General features: G+C 35.1%; 1 pseudogene; it reads right to left on the minus strand.

Moving 5' to 3' along the window:
* Positions 1-1,045: 1,045 nt before the first annotated feature.
* LOC128244473 (uncharacterized) lies at positions 1,046-2,025 on the minus strand (annotated as a pseudogene).
* Positions 2,026-7,326: the final 5,301 nt, after the last annotated feature.

Consider the following 7,326-nt stretch of genomic DNA (forward strand, 5'->3'; position numbering starts at 1 on the left):
TACGAAATGTCGCGATTTTGCGCATACTTTGACGCGCTAGAAACCGGTCACCAAATATCGTCCCAGACACCCCGACGGGTGCATCTTGTAGGGTAGAGCGTCCCCTAAATGGAAAAATATGGAGCGACAACAATACATCGACGAGCTTTGTCGATTGTATGATATAGATAACGCCTGTCCGATCCTGAGAAAGCTGCAGCTTGCTTTTACAATGAGCAAGGAAGCGATTGTGGCCCTAACCAGCCACTTCTCCACTCAGGCACAACGGGCCATCGACATAATCCGGACGAACATGGACCATGGTTACACCGAAATGGTAAACGATGACGCTAGCGAACCGAACGTAGATGATAGGACGACAATCGACGCCGATGACGACAACAAACCAATCGACGGAGAGAGGACCGAGGACGACGAGATTATCGTTGTGACGTGACAATTCCTCAACGTTTTTTTATTTTTTGTGAGGACATGAACCGAGAATTTATTATGCTGTGCTTTTAAATACTATATTTGTGTGTGCTGTGAATTGGTTGCTGTGTATTCTTTTACTCTATGTGTATATATCTTGACTTTCGTGCATGTTTAATTCTGTATTCAACTTAATGATAATGACTTAAAATATTCCAGGAAATATTTTCTTTTGAAAAGGGAGGAATGTAACACAATGACCCTCGCCAATCTGCTAAGGTCATTACTCATTGCTTTAGCTACTAAGTGGTCAAAATGCCATAGCGTTATTTTCATTGGTAGGAGGTCCGTACTGGTCTTGAAATTTAGCAATCTCGATTTCCCATGTTATGCCACCGGCGCATCTCTGAGGTCATTGCGTCACCGTTTCCATTCGCAAACAAGGCTATTTTATATTAGAGTTTATTTCAGAATACAATAGGCAATACGCCCATGCGTACACAATCAATAAAATACGTAAATGTTTATAACATAGTCAATGGTCACTCAATCTTCCAATCATACAGTTACAAATTGGTTTAACAATCACAGTTCCATACAAAAACATAAACACAGCGAGAGGAATAACCAATTATTATCCGTAATAACTATAGTAGGCATTTCTTAACTCGAAAGCTTTGAAAACAAACAAAGACAATTTTCTATTTACATTAGTATTTTGAGAGGTGAATAATTCTATAAATTTAAGCATATTAGGTCTTGCATAATAATATTTATTTATGTAAGCTTTTCTTATATCAGCATACAATTTACATTCAAGAACAAAATGATATTCATCTTCCAGTGAATCACATAAATGACATTTTCTTTCCGAATAAGGTATAGCAGCTGGTTTTTGCCATCTACCAGCCTCTACCTGTAATCTATGTGCAGACATCCTTAATCTTGACAATGCAAGTCTATACTTAGCAATGTTAACATCCTTTAAATATGTTGTTATGTTGAAATCTGCAAAAAGTACATAGGTTCTAGCTCTGGTAGACTCTGTTAATTCTGAGCTCCAACTCTGTATAAAAATATCAGTAACTCTTTGCTTAAAAACATTTAAAATAAAGATATATCCCCAACTCCTTGGTTTAACCATACATCATTGAATCCAAGCCTCTGTAATAATTCTCTTTACATATATATCCATGATCTATTATTTGGATTTCTATCTACTTCTAAATACATTTTATCATATACAATTCTGACATATTTTATGGTTTGCATATTTACTATTTTAAGCCAATATCTAATCACATTTACAGAACGTTTACTAAACAATGAAGTCCTACCTAGTTAACCATAAACAAAATTATTTTGAGTTTGTTTTCTTACTCCTAATATTTCTTTACAAAAATTTAAATGTACTCTTTCTATTTGCTAACTATTAAAAAGACCCCACACTTCAGAGCCGTAACTTAAAACTGGATATATAAGTTTATCAAAAATATCTAATCTATGCTTCACAGACAACGTCGGAAATTTGGATAAGCACTGTCTAAGTTTATATATACCCTTCATAGCCTGTCCTGACAATGTTTCAAAAGTGCTAGTAAAGGAACCCCCTGGTGTAAATACAATTCCAAGATATGTAAACTTGTCAACAATATCTAATTCCTGGCCTTTATACAACAATTTTAAATTCCTCCTTAATCTACCGCCTTTCCTAAATATCATGACCTTTGTCTTTTGTGAGTTAACACTCAACTTCCATCTATCACAATATCTCTCTAGTAATAAAAGACCTTCTTGTAAACCAGCCTCTGATTCTGACAACAAAACAATATCATCAGCATACAATAATATAATAGTTTGCACACATCTAAATCTATACCCTGATGGTTATTAGTCATGAAATACTCTTCTATATCATTTAGATACATTGAAAATAAAAATGGAGATAAGGATTCTCCTTGACGAACACCTAACAAACATGTAAAACTATCACTTAAAACATTGTCATATTTTACTCTAGACTTAACATTCCTGTACATTGAACGTATAATATCTAACATTTTACCTCTTACCCCAAGTTTAATAAGTTTATACCATATAATATCCCGCACAACATAATCGAATGCCTTGGTAAAGTCCACAAATGCAGTAAATAACTTCTTATTTGTATTTGTGAAATAGTTTATAATGCCATGTAGAACAAAAACATTATCAATAGTTCCCATATTTTGCCTAAAGCCAGCCTGAGCCTCAATATACACTTGACAATTTTCAGCCCAATCAGTAAGTCTATCATTCAAAACTTTAGTAAATAACTTTCCAAGTGTACTCAATAATGTAATACTACCTCTATAATTACTTGCAACATTAGCATCTCCTTTTTTATGTAAAGGCACAATGAACCCTTCAGACCACTTTTCAGGGAAATAACTAATGTCAAATAATTTGTTAAACAATTTACATAAAGCTGTACTAAACGCATCATTGTTTGATCCATACTTGAAAAATTCATTAATAAAACAGTCAGGGCCACCTGATTTACCATTATTTAATTTAGTACAAGCCTTTCTGATAGCCTCAATAGTAAAAGGTATGTTAAGCTCCTCAAACATAACATTATATTCTCCTTTTAAATATCTTTCATTTAAAAAAATACAATATGTCTTCATCAGGTTGGAAAAACACTGATTCAGGATCATTTATAGATCTGAAATATTCTACAAAATCACCGGATGTAAGGGAGCAAGAGCTGTTAACAATAGATCGTTAAAGCATCTTCCAATACAATTTTGCATTATTCATTTTAGCATTTTCTAGTTTACATGTTTGTGACTTGTCAAATACAAATTTCTTTTTTCTAACCTCATTTTTATAATCTCTTCTTGCATGCACCATATCTATTCTTGTAATATCACAAGGGTTATTTCTATAATAATTCAAACATTATAATACGTTCTCTTTAAATCAAAACAGTCACTATCAAAATATTCAGCATCTTTGCAAACATTTTCTTTTCTGTTATCTTTTTTTTTTACAAATATTCCTTTTAAATAAAGGTTTACATATAATATCCACTATATCAGTAAAAGACAAAAGATTTACATCTAAATCAGCATTACCTCTTGATAAATCTATGTTTTCACACAATAACTCTAATTGTTCAACCACATTATCAGAACAAAGTGCTTGCAAATACAAATCCTTCTTTTCATCATCCCATTTATATTTAAATGGTATATTCAAAACATCATCTTGCAAACCTTGATTCATACTAGTCTGTGTACATGATTTTAAACCAAAACTAATAACACAATGATCTGATATAATATTAGGGTCCATAATGTCAAAAAATGAAATACATTGAAAAAAATCACTTTCACATAAGACATAATCAATCAAACTACAGCCTTGAGAATTTACAAATGAAAACTTTCCAATATCCTTATCTAATCCACACCTTCCATTCACAATTCTTAACCCTGTCGCCTTACAAAATTCTAACAACTGTTTGCCATACTCATTGACAGTCTTATCTTTACGGACTCTTGGAATACAATCATCCATAATACAATCATCTGATAATAAATTCACAACATGAATATTTTCATTTTTAACATAATCCGGCTTTTCACCAACACGTGCATTGAAATCTCCACTTATTACAAAATTACAACCATAGCCGTACATATTTTCTAAATAAATCATGTCATTTATCAATAAATCAAATATATTTGTATCGGCAAACATTTCCCTACTACTACCCTGTGGGACATTATAAATTAAACACAAGAAAATATCATTGCTGAGATTAAATAAATTACCGTTTATTTTCAACCACAAAACACAGTCTTCAGTTTGTTTCACTAGTTCCACCTGACCTGTCAAACTGTCATGTATATACGCTATTATACCACCACTGGCTCGTTTAGATCCAATAATTTTATCTTTTCTACTAAGTACGAAATATTTAAATCCATCCACATCATAAATTAAATTATCATTCAACCACGTTTCAGTAAACAAAAGAATATCAGTATCATTAAATAACTTTTTAATTTCTGCACTGTCTAATTATTATAGATTTTCTCCACAAGTCCTTGAACGTTTAATACACAAAACTTGACCTCTCTTGACTCCTCCCCGCTGTCCTACTTCTCTTGTCTACCATTGGTTCTCGACTCGCTGTTCTTCTCGACCCCGCCGGTTCGCTCTTCCGTCCACCTCCCGTAGCTTGGGATCCCGTCAAATTGCCACGGTCTTGGTTTACCACAGTTCTATTTTTAGCGCTTGACACGGTTTGCTTCTCTTTACCTCGTGATTCCCCTGGCAGTGATACATATTTTGGTGTATTCTGCAAGCCTGTTTTTAATTCTTTTTGTGGACTGTTTGACTTTGTTGTGTGATGAGTGGCTTTCTTTGAAGTATCCTTAACTTGTGCATCATTCTTTACGGAATTATCTACATTATTTTCAGGTAAGTCTGACTTTCGATATTCGCTGTTTTTAGATTGGTTACATTATAATGTCTTGTTTACCTTTTTGTGTGCGTTACCCCGGTCATTTACCATCAAGTCCCCTTCTTTGAAAACCTCACCCACACTCAGCTCGTTTTCACCGGACGATTCATCTACTCTCACATCCTCATCAATGACAGTATCGTTTGAGTAAACTCGAGTGTTTTCTCTCTCCCTATGTTGTGATTGACTCTTGCTGTCATGTGAACCAGTCAGCCTGTCAGATCGTAGAACCTTAAACCATTCAGGAAACATGTCATTCACAACTTTTCCATTGATAAAAAGCTAAGCTGGAAACATAATTTTAACATTTTGTCTCCTACTACGACCCTTTTGAGCTTCCTGTGAGCTGTATAACGCAGATCTTGCTTTCGAGATTTCCTTTGCATATTGTGTATCCACGCCATATGAGCTCCCTTTTAATTTATATGCATTTTTCATTATTGTCTCTGTGTCTATGTAATCCCTGAATCTGATAACCATTGGCCGTTTAGGATCTCTTTTCCTGTTGTCAAATATTTTCCCCATTCTGTGTGCCCTCTCAATATGCATTTCACTAGTGTCAATATCTAGTTCATTGCTCAGAAAGTTTATCATAAGCTGATTGCTGTTACCTATTAACCTTTCTGTTAAACCATACACAACAATGTTGTTACGCATGCTTCTAGCTTTTGCGTCTATGGATTTGTATGAAAGCACTTTAGAACTCCAAAGCTGAGTCTCACATAATCTTTCCATACGAGTTATCCTTTCATCCATTTCCCGGTAACTCTTGTTAATATTGTTCATTTCAGTGTTGCAATCTGATTGTTGGGTTTCAATTACTCTGATTTTATCATAGTTTTTATTTACTTGTTCAAATATACTTATCAACTTATCATTGGTTGTCATACTTGCAAACATATTTGATGAGGTGCTTGAGCCACTTGATCCACTTTTGAACTTCCTTTTCTTTCTTCTGTTTACAGTTTCGAAGCCGCCATTTTGCCTTTTTTCGAATCTGTTACCTGTTTGAATGTTATATTCCACATTATCCCCATTATCCCCACTACTCATCCGACCACTTTCGTCCATACCCTCTCCATCCCTTCCTGAAGCCATATCACCAGGAAAACAATCCGATTACTTCGTTTAGATTGAATTAAATTAATATTTAACACACTGCTGAAAATACCTGTGCTGACCATTGACCTTGACCTAATATATATACATAGAGGGATATTCAAACGGCCACATCATATTTCTGAGGACCTTAACATCTCAACATAGAGGAAAAAAAACTCAGCCACATCATAATCCTGAGGAACTTCACATCTCAACATGGAGGGACACACAAACAGCCACATCATATTCCTGAGAACCTTCACATCTCAACATAGAGGGACACACAAACAGTCACATCATAATACTGAGGACCTTCACATCTCAACATAAAGGGACACACAAACGGCCACATCATATTCCTGAGGACCTTCACATCTCAACATAGAGGGACACACAAACAGCCACATCATATTCCTGAGGACCTTTACATCTCAACATTAAGGGACACACAAACAGCGACATCATATTCCTGAGGACCTTTTACATCTCAACATAGAGGGACACAAAAACAGCCACATCATATTCCTGGAGACCTTTACAACTCAACATAAAGGGACATGATGATAGCCAAATTATAATCCTGAGGACCTTTACATCTCAACATAGAGGGACATCCAAACGGCCACAGTATATTCCTGAGGACCTTTACATCTTAACATAGAGGGACATCTTAAGGCCAAAGCATATTCCTGAAGACATCTACATCCAACATAGAGGGACACCCAAACGACCACAGCATATTCCTGAAGACATCTACACCCAACATAGATGGACATCCAAACGGCCACAGCATATTCCTGAAGACATCTACACCCAACATAGATGGACATCCAAACGGCCACATCATATTCCTGAGGACCTCTACATCGCAACATAAAGGGACATCCAAACGGCCACAGCATTTTCTTGAAGACATCTACATTCAACATAGATGGACTCCCAAACGGCCACATCATATTCCTGAGGACCTTTTTATCGCAACATAGAGGGACAGCCAAACTGTAACAGCATATTCCCGAGGACCTCAACAATAAGCATATCTTCATTTTAGCAAATTGCAGAGTTGCCTAGTACCCTTTTTTGAAAACTACAGGATGGAATTCTTAACTCTTAACTCTTAAGCTTTACAGGCTTAAGAAGCTTATTTCAATAAGCCAAAATATATACTTAACTACAGTTTTGATAAATGAAAAAATCTCTTCTGATAATCATGATGATAATTCCTTTCTCGATTTATTGATAATAATAGAGAGCTAAGCTTAATCCTGTTATAAGGGACTTCAGAAGTTTCAAGAGAT

The sequence above is a fragment of the Mya arenaria genome, chromosome 8 (genome assembly GCF_026914265.1).
Source record: "Mya arenaria isolate MELC-2E11 chromosome 8, ASM2691426v1".
Classification (NCBI taxonomy): Eukaryota; Metazoa; Mollusca; class Bivalvia; order Myida; family Myidae; genus Mya; species Mya arenaria.